The sequence below is a fragment of the Haliotis rufescens genome, unplaced genomic scaffold, assembly GCF_023055435.1.
Source record: "Haliotis rufescens isolate VD_foot unplaced genomic scaffold, xgHalRufe1.0.p SCAF_18, whole genome shotgun sequence".
NCBI classification, from domain to species: domain Eukaryota; kingdom Metazoa; phylum Mollusca; class Gastropoda; order Lepetellida; family Haliotidae; genus Haliotis; species Haliotis rufescens.
The window spans coordinates 21,060,042-21,076,856 of NW_025963868.1; the positions used below are offsets into that span (position 1 = coordinate 21,060,042).

At 42.9% G+C, this 16,815-nt stretch overlaps 1 protein-coding gene across 2 annotated transcripts in view; it reads right to left on the reverse strand.

Annotated features, from left to right (window-relative positions):
• The window catches only part of LOC124148004 (D(2) dopamine receptor-like), a 375,182-nt gene that overhangs the window by 44,864 nt on the left and 313,503 nt on the right, over positions 1–16,815 (reverse strand). The gene's annotated exons all lie outside the window — the stretch shown is intronic.

A 16,815-nucleotide genomic window follows, 5' to 3' on the forward strand; every position in this document is an offset into this window, starting at 1 on the left:
GCGCCAGTTGACATATTAACATACAGCACTCGACTCACGATTCACAGATAGTTAACTTCACGTAACGCTAATCCAAAGCCCTAAATAAAATACCAATATACACGCAAACAATTGACGACGCCAACAGATATATCGTGTATATGTAATTCTACAATTACGAGCAAACGGAGTACCATGGTCCCAGTCTACAGCGTCAGGTAAAGTATTTCACGATCCCAACAGATATATAAATGTCACACTACTTGACAGTCCCAGTTAATATGGCAAACATGTTCTCAAGTAAATGCACGATCCCAACAGATACATTAAGATCACTCGAAGTAATCGGCAGCCACATTCTATATACGTATATCAACACCATCAATGAATTACCGCAGCACACTTAATATCCAGTGTACGAAGTGATCGCACAGAGTGCGGAATAAGATAATTATTCTTTCATACAGTATTGCCAAATATGGATTGCATTGAGTTGCATAGACGTAACATTGTATTTATTTAGCTTGTACATGTGGACGTGGTTGTCTTTGACAGTGTGTATATTGTCTGCTGGCTGCAACTTGTCTGCATTTTATTGGAATGTTTCCTGTGTTGTCTGCTGTCTGTATGAAATCGGAATCTTTTGCGTGTTTTTTTAATGTTGTCTGCTGTATGTATGTTGTCTGAAGGTTGCCTGTTATCTGTATGTTGCCGCTGTATGTTGTCTGTATATTATCGGATTTTTTGGCGTGTTGTCTGAAGGTTGTCTGTTATCTGTATGTTGTCTGAATGTTGACTGCTGTTTGTATGTTGTCTGAAGGTTGCCTGTTATCTGTATGTTGCCGCTGTATGTTGTCTGTATATTATCGGATTTTTTTGCGTGTTGTCTGAAGGTTGTCTGTTATCTGTATGTTGTCTGAATGTTGACTGCTGTTTGTATGTTGTCTGAAGGTTGCCTGTTATCTGTATGTTACCGCTGTGTGATGTCTGTATATTATCGGATTTTTTTGCGCGTTGTCTGTATGTTGTCTGATGTCTGTATGTTGTCTGTATGATATCGGAATCTTTTGCGTGTTTTTTTTAATGTTGTCTGCTGTATGTATGTTGTCTGAAGGTTGCCTGTTATCTGTATGTTGCCGCTGTATGATGTCTGTATATTATCGGATTTTTTGGCGTGTTGTCTGAAGGTTGTCTGTTATCTGTATGTTGTCTGAATGTTGTCTGCTGTTTGTATGTTGTCTGAAGGTTGTCTGTTATCTGTATGTTGTCTGAATGTTGACTGCTGTTTGTATGTTGTCTGTATGATATCGGAATCTTTTGCGTGTTTTTTTTAATGTTGTCTGCTGTATGTATGTTGTCTGAAGGTTGCCTGTTATCTGTATGTTGTCTGAATGTTGACTGCTGTATGTATGTTGTCTGAAGGTTGCCTGTTATCTGTATGTTACCGCTGTATGATGTCTGTATCTTATCGGATTTTTTTGCGCGTTGTCTGTATGTTGTCTGATGTCTGTATGTTGTCTGTATGTTGTCTGATGTCTGTATGTTGTTTCTATAATATCGGAATCTTTTGCGTGTTGTCTGTATGTTATCGGAATATTTCCCGTGTGTTGTCTGTATGTTGTCTGTATGCTATCTGTATGTTATCGGAATGTTACCTGTGTCTTGTCTGTGTTGTCTGCTGTCTGTATGTCATCTGTATATTGTCTGCATGTTATCGGATTTTTTGCGTGTTGTCTGTATGTTGTCAACATAATGGTGAGTTGTCCGTATGATGCCGGTATTTTTTCTGTATGCCCTTTGTATGGTGTATTCATACTGTCGGCATCTTGCCTGTAAACTATCCGCATACAGTCTGCCTATAATGTCTCAATTCTAGGACGCCCGAATTGGAAGTGAATATATTTTGTCCAGCGGGGAGCGTTCTCCAGATTACAAAGCAACAGGGCACGAGCCGTGGGCATTCTCAACGGAGCAGGTTTTGGTTGAAATGAAGGTGTTATTAGGACATAGATCAATCGGCATCGGTCGGCTTACATGGTTATTTTTCCGTAAGAATGTGAAACCCGATATCTGTAGTGCAGACAATAGGGACATGTCGTTCAGGATTATATCTCACACCAATGGAGATCATCCAACCTCCATGTCAGAAGGTTGAGATCTGATTGGTTCACGTGGTCTCACGTGGGAAATACATTTGTGAGCCGGAGAATAAATCCCTTATAACCAACCACGAAGAAGACAGGCTGCACGTGGATTTCAAAGCAGGAAAATGACTTCCTTATACCCCGCGACGAAGGACACAACAGATTGCACGTGGATTTCTAAGTGGAAGAATAAATCCCTTACACCCCGCGCAGAAACAGAAGTCAATGAATGTCACGTGACACAGCACATGTTTACTCCAACTCAAGCAGCTGTTTTCTATCAATATTCAATATGTTTTAATTCTTTTACAAAGGTAGATGGAAACATGTCGGTGAGATACATTAGTTGTAGCAGTGTATCCCGGGGTATACATGGATATAGTTTTATGCGTCCCTCGTTTAGTTTTTCACTACTTGTCTCCGGCTCGTGGCATCAGGCCTACCCCGGGACGCATAAAACCACACCCCGAGTGATACTACCACAACGTATATTAATACTGTAATATTGAATAACATCACGGAACGAAAAACGTACAGCAGACAAAACCCTCAACACAATCCCTCAAAGGCCTACGCATAGCTAACATCTGTGTGCTTTTATACCAAACGAGAGTCAAGTATATTATACTCTAGTCAGTACACACTCGTGTTGTAAATATCCGAGACTGGGTGCCAGCGGAAGTTTAGACTCACATGTGTGTTCCGAGATCCATGAAACGTATGCATGACAGTTAACACATGCTGAGGCGCTCATATAATTCCACAGCAGAATGCGTGGTGTGTTCCGAATGTAGTGTCATGGTCGGAAATCGGACAGAGCGCGTCATGAGGTCCCCGGTGTTTGGGTTCGTAAACGTATGTGTGTGTATGCAGGGGTCCATGTAATACTCGCCGATGGAGGGCGGAAGGTGGAGTTACGGATGTATTTTAGCGACATAATATTTATTATGTGACGGAGAGTGTCAGCGGTGCCGTAAACCAATCGCATACACTTGGTGAGTAGTATAGGTAAGAGGGCTTCTGCCGCACCTCCACTGGAGCCAGATTTATATACCTATATCACCACTACAGATGGAATTTTTTATGCCAAAATGATGATGCGATTCAACGATAGTCATAAGTTTAAGTTAAATTGGCTCTAGCTCACCACTACCTTGAGTCAATAAATGATACCATTAGTACAAAAACGATGATGAGACTAAACTAAATTGTAATGAAAATATTCTCTATTATTTCTTACTCATACGTATACCATTATCATGATCCCATAAATATGTAAACGAGGTCATGTAACAGGAACTACTTTCATGCTCCTGACAACAATGCCGTGCCTGCTTACTAAATACAGTATTTGTTTGTGTTCCCACTACGTTTAGGTAGGGGTGTCTTGATGTGTGGGTGGTTCTGTCGACAAACAATACTGTAAAACGTTTACCTCTGTTATAATCAATGGGACGACTCACACAGAATTTGTATTCATACGCTGTGTCTAAAGGTTTTCTCCCTTGTGTGAGAATTACGTCTCAAACATCAATTATTTTAAAATGTCATTATATAATAAAGAGATTATTACCTTGTTGTGTTCCAGCATCGTAAACCTCATATGGTAGGAAAGAAAACAAGTACTAGACTCGCACCAGGCTTTCATCACGTGTTACTTATATAGGATATTTACCTTACGGAAATACGCACAGCTAATAACCTCTACTTATTACTGCATTAACTGTCTTAGCCTAACATTTATTTCACAAAACAACATTTGTCAGGAAATTCATCTTGTTTTGGTTTGTACAAAAAAAACAGTTCTCAATTATTTTTGCGAAAACATTACGTTTTATTCAAAACTATGCCAGACTCTCTCCATGCTATAAAATCTTCGATCGTTCAGTTAAAAACAGCCCGTATGTTCTGGAAGGATGCATTGGCTTGACGTTACATCAGGTGCAATTACCAAGGACACGTTGCCACAGATGCACAGTCATGGATGCGCTCTGTTTCATTGTCCCTGCTGTCACTACATCTACTACGACTGCAGCTGCGACGGTCTCCTACGTCGTACCACATCGTGTCTATACAGCGGACATATTGATGCGACGGAAATTTTAATCTGTCTCGTGAACATTCAAATAATTTACAGATGATATCAAAACACTTCAAGGCTGTAAACAGTCGCTGAAACACTTCAAACTCAATAAGACTCAAAACACAACTATGATACCTAAAAAACATATTCCCCATGTAATACTAAGTTTAAACCATTTCACAGTTGTTTCGTTTCTAACCACTATTTAACATCGATATATACTTCATCTGGCCCGTAGTTTGCCTCACCGCTGCTGCTGATAATTCCTGTTTTGCAACTGCCATATATATATACTCGGAAATGCATGTAGTAAACATTATATATATAATGTTTACTACATGCATTTCCGAGTTGGAATCCCTGGTTAGATCGATGGCAGCTTGCTCTTTATCCGTGTTCGTGGATGGCACCAAAGTAGGAAACAATATCTTTGGGCATTCCTTGTGCTCAAAGCGGCGTTACACTTCACTCACTTGTAACATCACAGCTTCTGAACCACGTCACTACGACTACAGCTACTACTTCTGTTGCTGCCACCACATGCACTACTACCACAACTACTACTACTACTACTACTACTACTACTACTACCACTACTTATGTTGCTGCCACCACTACTACTACTTCCACTACAACCACTACTACTATTCTCTTGCTACTGCTGTTACTACTACTACTGCTACTACTACTACTACTAATATTGCTACCACTACAACCACTTATATTCTATTGCTGCTGCTACAACTACCACCACTACTACTACTACTACTTATGTTCCTGCCACCACTACTACTACGTCCACTACAACTACTACTACTGCCACTACTACTACTACTACTACTACTACTACTACTACTACTACTACTACTACTACTACAACCATCACTACTACTACTAATAATATTCTATTGCTACTAATACTACCACTATCACTACTACTACTACTACTACTACCACAACTACTACTTCTATTGCTATCACCACTACAACAACTATTACTATTACTACTACAAATACTACTACTACTACTACTACTACCAATACACTAACTACTACATCCGCTATTACTACTACAACTATCACTACTACGATAACGACCACAACAACTACTACTACCACTACAACTACTGCTGCTACTATTGCTGCTATCACTACTGCTATTGCCTTCTTGTACTAGTGCGGAATAATGCCAGATTTATAGTGCTAGCCCACTGAGATACGAGGTCGCAGTTTAACAAGGACCCCACACTAAGACACAGTGCAATGACTCCCATCTTCCCGAGGCAAGGGACTTAACTGACTATAAGAGCCCCGTTTCCTCCCTTGCCGAATTAGGATGGAATTATGGAGTTATATTTTGGCTGGACTAACGAGTCTATACAAAGCCAAATCAAAACCACGGAACGAAATCGGTTCAAAATCAACATGGCGACTGCCGGGTCGATTTGCAGGATTTGCAGAGCATGTGTACCGTTAAATGGGAGTCGACAGATGTTTTCCAAATCTTTTCATGTTTTTAATCAAGGTGCTCAAGTGATTTGATGCACTTCGCGAGGTAAGACCCATTTTATTACAAAAAGATCTTGATTATCGATCAGATCGTCTTGACTGGGCGACGCCACTTTGTTGAATCAAATACAAGTGATATAAAGAGGTACACTCTGATTGGTCAATAGGAGGGACATAGAAGGGATATCAACAGTAATCGCCACTGGTGGCGCTACGATCGAACCATGAAATCGCCGCCTAGTTCGCCAAGGGTTGAAACTGGGCTTTTACAGTCAGTTAACTCCCTTTGCCTCGGGAAGATGACTGACTCCGAGCCGACCAGTTCCTATTTCATCCGTGCGCCAGGCAGGGAAATGACTCTTAGAGCCACCATCCAACTCTGTACCAACTCTTAGAGGACTCTTAGAGCCACCATCCAACTCTGTACCAACTCTTAGAGGACTCTTAGAGCCACCATCCAACTCTCTACCAACTCTTAGAGGACTCTTAGAGCCACCATCCAACTCTGTACCAACTCTGAGAGGACTCTCAGAGCCACCATCCAACTCTGTACCAACTCTTAGAGGACTCTTCGAGTCACCATCCAACACTGTAACAACTCTTAGAGGACTCTTAGAGCCACCATCCAACTCTGTACGAACTCTTAGAGGACTCTTCGAGTCACCATCCAACACTGTACCAACTCTTAGATGACTCTTAGAGCCACCATCCAACTCTCTACCAACTCTTAGAGGACTCTTAGAGCCACCATCCAACTCTGTGCCAACTCTTAGAGGACTCTTAGAGCCACCATCCAACTCTGTACCAACTCTTAGAGGACTCTTAGAGCCACCATCCAACTCTGTACCAACTCTTAGAGGACTCTTAGAGCCACCATCCAACTCTGTACCAACTCTAAGAGGACTCTTAGAGCCACCATCCAACACTGTACCAACTCTTAGATGACTCTTAGAGCCACCATCCAACTCTGTACCAACTCTTAGAGGACTCTTAGAGCCACCATCCAACTCTGTACCAACTCTTAGAGGACTCTTAGAGCCACCATCCAACTCTGTACCAACTCTTAGAGGACTCTTAGAGCCACCATCCAACTCTGTACCAACTCTTAGAGGACTCTAAGAGCCACCATCCAACTCTGTACCAACTCTTAGAGGACTCTTAGAGCCATCATCCAACTCTGTACTACCTCTAAGAGAACTCTTAGAGCCACCATCCAACTCTGTACCAACTCTTAGAGGACTCTCAGAGCCACCATCCAACTCTGTACTAACTCTTAGAGGACTCTCAGAGCCACCATCCAACTCTGTACCAACTCTTAGAGGACTCTCAGAGCCACCATCCAACTCTGTACTAACTCTTAGAGGACTCTCAGAGCCACCATCCAACTCTGTACCAACTCTTAGAGGACTCTTAGAGCCACATTCTACTCTCTACCAACTCTTAGAGGACTCTCAGAGCCACCATCCAACTCTGTACTAACTCTCAGAGGACTCTCAGAGCCACCATCCAACACTGTACCAACTCTTAGAGGACTCTCAGAGCCACCATCCAACTCTGTACTAACTCTTAGAGGACTCTCAGAGCCACCATCCAACACTGTACCAACTCTTAGAGGACACTTAGAGCCACATTCTACTCTCTACCAACTCTTAGAGGACTCTCAGAGCCACCATCCAACTCTGTACTTACTCTTAGAGGACTCTCAGAGCCACCATCCAACACTGTACCAACTCTTAGAGGACACTTAGAGCCACATTCTACTCTCTACCAACTCTTAGAGGACTCTCAGAGCCACCATCCAACTCTGTACCAACTCTTAGAGGACTCTCAGAGCCACCATCCAACTCTGTACCAACTCTTAGAGGACTCCCAGAGCCACCATCCAACTCTGTACCAACTCTTAGAGGACTCTCAGAGCCACCATCCAACTCTGTACCAACTCTTAGAGGACTCTCAGAGCCACCATCCAACTCTGTACCAACTCTTAGAGGACTCTCAGAGCCACCATCCAACACTGTACCAACTCTTAGAGGACTCTTAGAGCCACATTCTACTCTCTACCAACTCTTAGAGGACTCTCAGAGCCACCATCCAACTCTGTACTCACTCTTAGAGGACTCTCAGAGCCACCATCCAACACTGTACCAACTCTTAGAGGACTCTCAGAGCCACCATCCAACTCTGTACTAACTCTTAGAGGACTCACAGAGCCACCATCCAACACTGTACCAACTCTTAGAGGACTCTTAGAGCCACATTCTACTCTCTACCAACTCTTAGAGGACTCTCAGAGCCACCATCCAACTCTGTACTAACTCTTAGAGGACTCTCAGAGCCACCATCCAACACTGTACCAACTCTTAGAGGACTCTCAGAGCCACCATCCAACTCTGTACTAACTCTTAGAGGACTCTCAGAGCCACCATCCAACACTGTACCAACTCTTAGAGGACACTTAGAGCCACATTCTACTCTCTACCAACTCTTAGAGGACTCTCAGAGCCACCATCCAACTCTGTACTAACTCTTAGAGGACTCTCAGAGCCACCATCCAACACTGTACCAACTCTTAGAGGACACTTAGAGCCACATTCTACTCTCTACCAACTCTTAGAGGACTCTCAGAGCCACCATCCAACTCTGTACCAACTCTTAGAGGACTCTCAGAGCCACCATCCAACTCTGTACCAACTCTTAGAGGACTCTTAGAGCCACCATCCAACTCTGTACCAACTCTTAGAGGACTCTCAGAGCCACCATCCAACTCTGTACCAACTCTTAGAGGACTCTTAGAGCCACCATCCAACTCTGTACTAACTCTTAGAGGACTCTTAGAGCCACCATCCAACTCTGTACTAAAGCTCACAACTCATAGAGGACTGGTGGTTCAGTGTAAGCTTGCACGCCGTGCGCGTGATTACAATAATTCAATTGATGGACATGCCCGCACAGGCTAATCAGTCAACCAGAATCGGTGAGTGATAAAAATTTTTGATTAAAAGACAAATATTTTTTTCAGCCAAGCACTTGTTCACGTGAGTACATTGCTTCTCCTGCTATTTCATCAGTAATTCCAGACGTTTACTTCTATTTCACATGTCCAAAAGAACTAAACATAACCAAACATATCTTGCATAGATGATGGTATCACAAAGGTTACAGACTATATTATCTGAATAGAATTCTGTATGCCTTCAGGCAATCCTTGTGAACTAACAATGAAAGGCGTGACAATGTTCTTTCACAAAACATTCGGCGACTTACCTGGAAAGCATCCATTTAAAATAGTTGATCTCCATATTCACTCACTCACATCAGCAAAGTTAATAAGCGCTTCTTTAAATCATTCAACATTGACCACTTGTACGCTAACAGCGGGGCGCATGTCAGTACCAACAGATCGACTGGCATGAAATACACGAGGAACCTAGGATCCAGGGCCTCGCACTGAAACAGCGGTGAAGTTCCAGTCGATGGATTCAACAGCCAAACAACAACAGATGATGTTTGCTCGATACGGGCACAACTGTGTGTGTCACTAGACCAGATTCTACATCAATATCATCAATTGATGGATGGTTTAAGTTAAGGCATGTCCCTCTGATGAATAATTCTTTTATTCGCAGTTTGTCTCAATCAAACAGGCTTGTACTTAGAAAGGAGACTGTTCACGTTTGGAGGAATCTGAACGATAATGACGTACGGTTGTGTCTTATTTTTTATGCTCACTCGTATGGAAACCTTGAAAGGACATGGTCGCGTTGTCGCACTGTCGCCCTTACAAAAACAAGCAAAAAGTGTCAACATTAACCAAAGGGCGACAATGCGAAATTGCGACAACACGACATTATCAATAAGTTGCATTGTCGCGTTGACACGCATTTTAACGCCTTTTTAAAAAAACATTTTTGATGGGGCGACAATGCGACAACGCCACATATTTTTACCTTGACAAATCGCGTTGTCGCCCTTTGGTAAACTAAAAAAAGATTATTCAAAGCGCGACAATCTGACAAATGACCAAAATGTCGCGTTGTCGCGCTTTGGTTAATTTTGACACTGTTTGTTTGTGTAAGGGCGACAACGCGACCACGCGACAATGTCCCTTCCCTTCAAGTGTCGATATATAAAAGTCATATTTCCAAATACAGTCGGTCTACAGTGACTGTCTATACCCACATGTTACTGACGCGATAAGTCAAGATATTCACAGAAAGACGAAATATGCCCTGATAAAATGTAATATGAGAAAAAACAGTCGAGATAGGTCGACGTTTTATATATGACCTAGATACAGATGAGGTACTTTGAAATACAGACGTAATGATGTCGAAATGTGGACATGATAATTCAAAATCCAGTTGTGTCACAGTTGTGATATATTCGAGATTGATTCGAGATAAGTCGACATTGAACAGTCATTCAGTCGAGGTGCCGGATCACGGCACTTCTATAGTGACGCGCATGCACGCATGCGTGTGTGGCTGCTTGTACAAGTCCAGACTTTAACAAGGATACAACAGCCTGACTCCGAGCTGTCCAGTGCTTGTATTATCCGTTTAACGCCGAGAGCCAGGCAATTTAACAAAAAATACCATCTTATAACGTTTTTTGGTACGACGCGTGGGGGATCGAACCACCGACCTCCCGCTAGCGGGGCAGACGCTCTGTCTACGCTCCCTTTGTGCTGGGAGAGCTTGATGACGTAAGGCAAGCTCCTTACAGCGATAACCCGTTCGCGGAGCTCTCTGTACTATCGCTGCCACCAGTCAAAGCTCCCCATTGTGATAGGTGGCTACAACCATGCTTGGACTCACCGTTATGTTTACAGACAAGTGAGGACAGTCGTGACGCCGAATACTCTTAATTACCCAAGCTAAATTATTTTCTTTGTGTGTCAATTTGAATTTCAATTTCATTTCAACTATAATGTAACTGGTGTAGTAAAAATGTAAGACGGAAGTTGGGTGATTTTCCGTTCGTCTGCAATCTCGAACCAATCAGATCAAACAAACAAAAAGGTAAATTTATTACGGAAATCTGGGCAGTCGCAATCCTTTTTTAAAATTCTTTATGATGGCATTCCCAAAGACATAAAAAAGTATAAACATTTGGGGTTAGAGGGCAAATTTCAAGATTATTGTAATTGCCGCGCGCACACTGACGTCAGAGATGTTACCTAGAGCGTAACGAAGGCGTCACGCGCTGAGAAGCTCGGACGTAAGGGTGTAAAGGGAGGCTACTCTCCACTCTCCCTACTCTGGTACCAATGACCAGGCCAGGTCTAGACTATTGAGTGTCGTGTTGACAATTGAACAATTTCACAGTGTAACACGGGTAATAATTAACTGTTGATCAAGATTTTAGATAGCAGACAAACAAAGTGAGCTTGAATGTTTGTTTGTTGTTTAACGCCACACTCAGCATTATTCCAGCCATATGACGGCGGTCTGTAAATAATCGAATCTGTGCAAGACAAGCCAGTATTTGATATCATGAGCATCGATCCACTCAATTGGGATACGATGCCATGCATCCTATTCCGAGGGTTTGATCATGAATTACACTTGCTGGTACACAGAATAGTTTAATATTGTAATATTGTTATAGGCGTTTAAGCCTACACAAGTACAACCAGAGCAGTATCTACATGTATACACAAGTGGTCCAGACCTCAAGTCGTGATTGTAACCCCGATGCCGGGTTAGATTTTATCCCCAGCAACCAATGCTGGTCGTAAGAGGCAACACACTGGGCCAGGAGGTGAGGCTCGGGGAATTGGAGGATTGAGTGTCATCGTACCCCGACGGCGTTGAGCGTTGCTCGCAATGTCCATCACTGTAGTGTCTGATCCAGGTTCGATTATATACAAGCTGCCGCAATTAACCTATAATTTGCTGTGTGCGGCGTAAAACAACACAAAAAAGCTGTGACTCACGCATGAATGTACAGCTCCTGACACGAAGAGCACAAACTAATAAATCCTGCCACGGTAATCTATAAGACCAAGCTTCTCAGTAATGCGGACTTTTAGTGTCAAGTTAACTTTCTATCATGGTCGGACAAAGTAGGTTCGTTACCATCAGCGCATGGAAGGTACATTTCTGTCATTTCTAGAATGTCGCTGCCCTGCATCATAAAAAAAACAAGACAAGAAATGACATTCTGTTTCTTATTCCCAATCCAATTCCTATTCCTAGAAGGTCCGCAGCGCCCAGCAGAAACATAATTGAATCTGTGGTTTTATCCTGGAATGTCACCCAAGGATTTTCGTCGCACCTAAGATTAGTGCCAAGTGAGCGAGAGTACCTCTCGGTGTTATTTCTACGAATGAAAATCGGAATTTGGAGGAAGTCCGGACACTGGGATATGTATGGGAAGCGACGAGGAATCAAATCAAGCTCCGCGGGATTACACTTCGAATAAAGAAGCGGTCATGTTCTACCAATTCTAGACTGAGTTTCATCACGCGTTCTTCGCGTCATTGCTCTGACGGGCGTTTTGTGCGACCAGTGTGGACATTATGCGACCCGGGCATAGATGGACGGAACTCAGGAACGCAGGTTTGATAGCATGTGCCACGTCCATGATAGCTGGGACTGGTTGCCATTCACGAATCTTGTATTAAGTACGTTCCGAGATGGTACTTCTACGATTACCGAGACCTGTTTTAGCATTTTATGGTCTGGGAAGTTTACCGTTGGGGACCATTTCGCGTTTGGGGGGAATGGCCAGCTATGTCATGTAGCAAGTCAGTCTTGAAGGTTTTGTTCTCTTCTAAATTAAGGTCCGCGTTATGTGAGCGAAGTGCAAATGTGACAGAAGGAACTGATGGCCTCGGACGTACATGATGGTTGGTTGGTTGGTTGTTTAACGCCGCACTCAGCAATATTCCAGCTATATGACGGCGGACTGTAAATAACTGAGTCTTGACCAGACAATCCAGTGATTAATATCATGAGCATCGATGCACGGAATTGGGACCGATGACATGTATCAACCAAGTCAGCGAGCCTGACCACCCGATCCCGTTAGTCGCCTTTTACGACAAGCATAGTCGCCTTTTACGGCAAGAATGGGTTGCTGAAGACCAATTCTAACACGTATCTTCACGGGTCGGACGTACATGTAGTGACGTTAGCATTAAGCCTCGTTTTGAGTGCAGGCAGAACTTGTAACGTAATGTACTTTGTTTAGCCTTGACACTTTGAATCTAGACGCCGGACAGCATCCAGACGCATAAGTTGATATGGATAACTAGAAAAAACAACCGGGTATGTACTGGTGTTGGATTCCAACCTCGTCTTTATCATATATGAGGAGGCACGGAGGTCATTGTTGAGAGTTGCGTCACTCAGGCGTACTAGACATCTATGAAAGAACCCAGGTTCGCCCCGATTATGTTTCAAGGTTTGTCAGCACCAAACTCGTGCTCGTGTGTTTCACCGAAGTGGTAAGCGTCTGATATCTACATCACATCGGGCTTTTCGTCTTGAAGTTTGGTCTAACGCCGCTTAAATGAGGAACGCTCTAAGAGAGGTCTCAGACGTTAACCACGTTGGCACGGGCATGGTGCTGACAAACCGGGAAACATAATCAGGGCGAACCAGGGTTCAAACCTACAGTCAAATGTTTCTGGTACCCTTAAGGGACTCAACTTTGGACACCCCAATAGCGAGCGAATGTTGTTTAAAGCAGCATTCCAGCTATACCAAAACAATCAAACAAACAAACCAGTGATTGAAAGCATGAGCAACGCTCCAAGCAACCGCAAAAAAATAAAGAGCAATCAACCAATCGACCAGCCGATCAACTTTAACGAGCTCTACCGGCGAGCCGTGACCACCGGGGACATGTTCTTCAATACACCCACGACTGAACGGTTCATTCGATGCCCGATCTCACTATGGTTCGTCAATAAAAAAATAGTTTGTAGCAAATGTTGAATTGACAACAGGATACGGCCGTCTTATACCGAGGCACTTAACCTTTCGTTCGTAACTGAGACTGTTGACTATATATTCACGACTGATGCAGTAATTAAATAATTCTATAACATATCCGGGCTGTATTGTGTTTCAATGAACGTAATTCACATCGTTGTAAATTATAGAAAGGGATACCATTCATGTTACCAATTTAAGTAAATTATTGGCTCTTGCTCTGGCTTAAACTTGACAAAATGTTTAGGAACTTTTCTTAACTAGGTTACAAATGTACGTATAATACTAGGAAATGCTTTTGTGTGGTATCACATGTACTTGATATGTAACACTTATTAAAGACAAGAAAACGGATAATGCTAGCCTTGCCATTTACTGTGGTAATAAACATGTCCAACGTTCTTAGATACTCGTAAATACCTCTTTAAAGGTATCTCTACTTAAGTTACAATCGCAAATGTTTCTGTAAAATTCACTTCAAAAGATGGCTCCTTTTATAAATTCAATTGGTCCACGTAGACGAGAGACAGCGATGAAGGAAATAAGAGCAAAAGAAGAATTGTGTTAGTTGATTTTTTAGGTTTTGATGATATTACTGGTATTGATGGTGAACACACATGGGTGTGAGAATGAGAGCTCTGAAACGCTTGAAACATTCTCACCTCAAGGTCATTGATAATCACGAGGCAAGCTTTTCAGATCAAAAGATAAGGCGAAATCAATGACCTGTCAATCAACTCTCCGAAATCGACATCAGTTCGCCGTAGCTTAAGGGTCGATTATACTATTATTTTCGTCTTCAAAAAGGTTTACAAATTCTGATCCAGTTCCGTTTGTAAAATCATAAATTTCGTTAACCTAAGAAAAGGATCCACAAAAACGATTTCAGCTCAACTAAGAGCAAGCAATTGAGTTTCGTTGTTCCACTTTGAAAGGCGCATGACCCAAGGCACGGGAAATTAAAAATGTCTGAGGATATTCAAAAAGCCAGGGTATTGATTGACGGTACTTGTTTTACAAGTAACAATTGCAACAAAGGAGGGCATCCTTGCAGCCGACGGCGGGTCCTTACGACTCTGCAACAAGCAATGGACAAACTCCTCATCTTTAAAGAACAATCTGCTTTGTATGTGGGGATGAAGGAACAGGCAAGAAAAAGAAACCAAGGATAATTTCCCCATAAAAGAATGCGCTAAACCTCTGAACATTTGATAAAGAATATCCATATATGTATTTTCTGGAGTTATAATTTGCTTGAAGCAGGACATGTTTCGGATTGGAGGGATCTTGTTGGTGATCTTTCGGCTTGCGAAATTCATTTTTATTACGGCACCAGAGCTTAATGATTGAAGAAGGCACATCGTGACCAAAGTGTTGACCTTTTTGTTTGAACTAAAGAAGTGAAGTTTGGTTCTAACAACCCGAGGATCAAAATCAGAGATAATATGATTGATTCTGAGTTGACTGAGTTGAAACTATCTGCCGAAACAAATTCTACGAGACGTAAAAGGCAAACCAGAGATGAAAAGTATATGAATAGATCTGTGAAGATCCGGGGTAGAATAGGTCTTAAGCAACCCATGCTTGTCGTAAAAGGCGACTAAGGGATCGGGTGGTCAGGCTTGCTGACTTGATGCATGTCATCGAACCCAATTGCGTGGATCGATGGTTAAGGCTCCCCTATTTACAGACCGACGTCATATAGAAGGAATATTGCGGCGTAAAACAACAACACAACACAACACAATCACTGGATTGTCTGGTCCAGATTCGATTATTTACAGACCGCCGTCATATAGCTTGAATATTGCTGAGTGCGGCGTTAAACAACAAACAAACAAACCAGTATATGAATAGATCACTGGAAATCCACAGGTTGGTTTGGGGTGCCCATGAGTCATTTATGGGGGAGGTTTTTAAATATTTTCTTCATTCTTCAACTTTGAAAACTTCGGGAGCAGTCATGGTGAAGACAAAAACAGAATCCTAATCAGGGACGACATGACATGTTCATCTTATACAAGTCCGCGGGTACGGTTTACGTATTTCAAGAAGGTGGATTGTAGAGGTTTGAGGAAGCGTTTAATCACATTTCAATGTTGAAATCGCCGGGTACGTGTGAGGTGTTGACAAACCAAGAACCCAAAGCTACGTTCGAACAACGATCCGCGGATCATGGCAGGTAAAGGTATGCAATCCTGCACAGTAAATTGCGAACGAGCCATTCGTGTGTATTATACATTCAGTCTGGAAGAAGCACGTCATGGTACGAGGCTGGAAACAACAGATTTCCCCAGCAACATGTGCGGGTCGTGAGAGCCACGTGATGGAACGGGTGCGGGTCGTGAGAGCGACGTGATGGAACGGGTGGTCAGGCGAGGTGACGTCGTTGGTTGCGTGTCATCGTGCCGTTGGCGTGGATCGTTGTTCGCAATGTCAATCACTGGATTGTCTGGACCAGACTCAATTATTTACCGGTCGCCATCATACAGCCGGAATATTGCAGAGTGAGGTGTGAAACAAACAAACATACAGAGAAAAGTACAATAAACAGGAACGGGTTGGTTACAGCGACTCCGGAGAATGGACAAAGCAGGAAATACATTCCCTTAGTTCCTCAAGTTCACCGGTGTTGAAAAACTCGTATAATACGTATTCACTCTGACATACCTGCATGCTTGTTCCTGACGCCTTCACAAATGTGGCCTCACTTGTGCTCACATCCTTTCTCATACAGTTGCCATTACGGACAAAAAGAAGCTTTTGGGGATAACACGGCTAACCTCCTTTTGTTTGTTGTTTAACGCTGCAATATTACAGCTAAATGACGGCGGTCTGTAAATTGTCGAGGCTGACGATCCTAGTACTTGCCTGAATAATTACGAGTACCGCACTTGGAGATGATGAGACGAGCGAGGCTAAAGGGGAGGGGAGACTAACGGGGATGATGAGACGAGTGAGGCTAAAGAGGAGGGGAGACTAACAGGGATGATGAGACGAGCGAGGCTAAAGGGGAGGGGAGACTAACATGGATGATGAGACGAGCGAGGCTAAAGAGGAGGGGAGACTAACATGGATGATGAGGCGAGCGAGGCTAAAGAGGAGGGGAGACTAACATGGATGATGAGGCGAGCGATGCTAAAGAGGAGGGGAGACT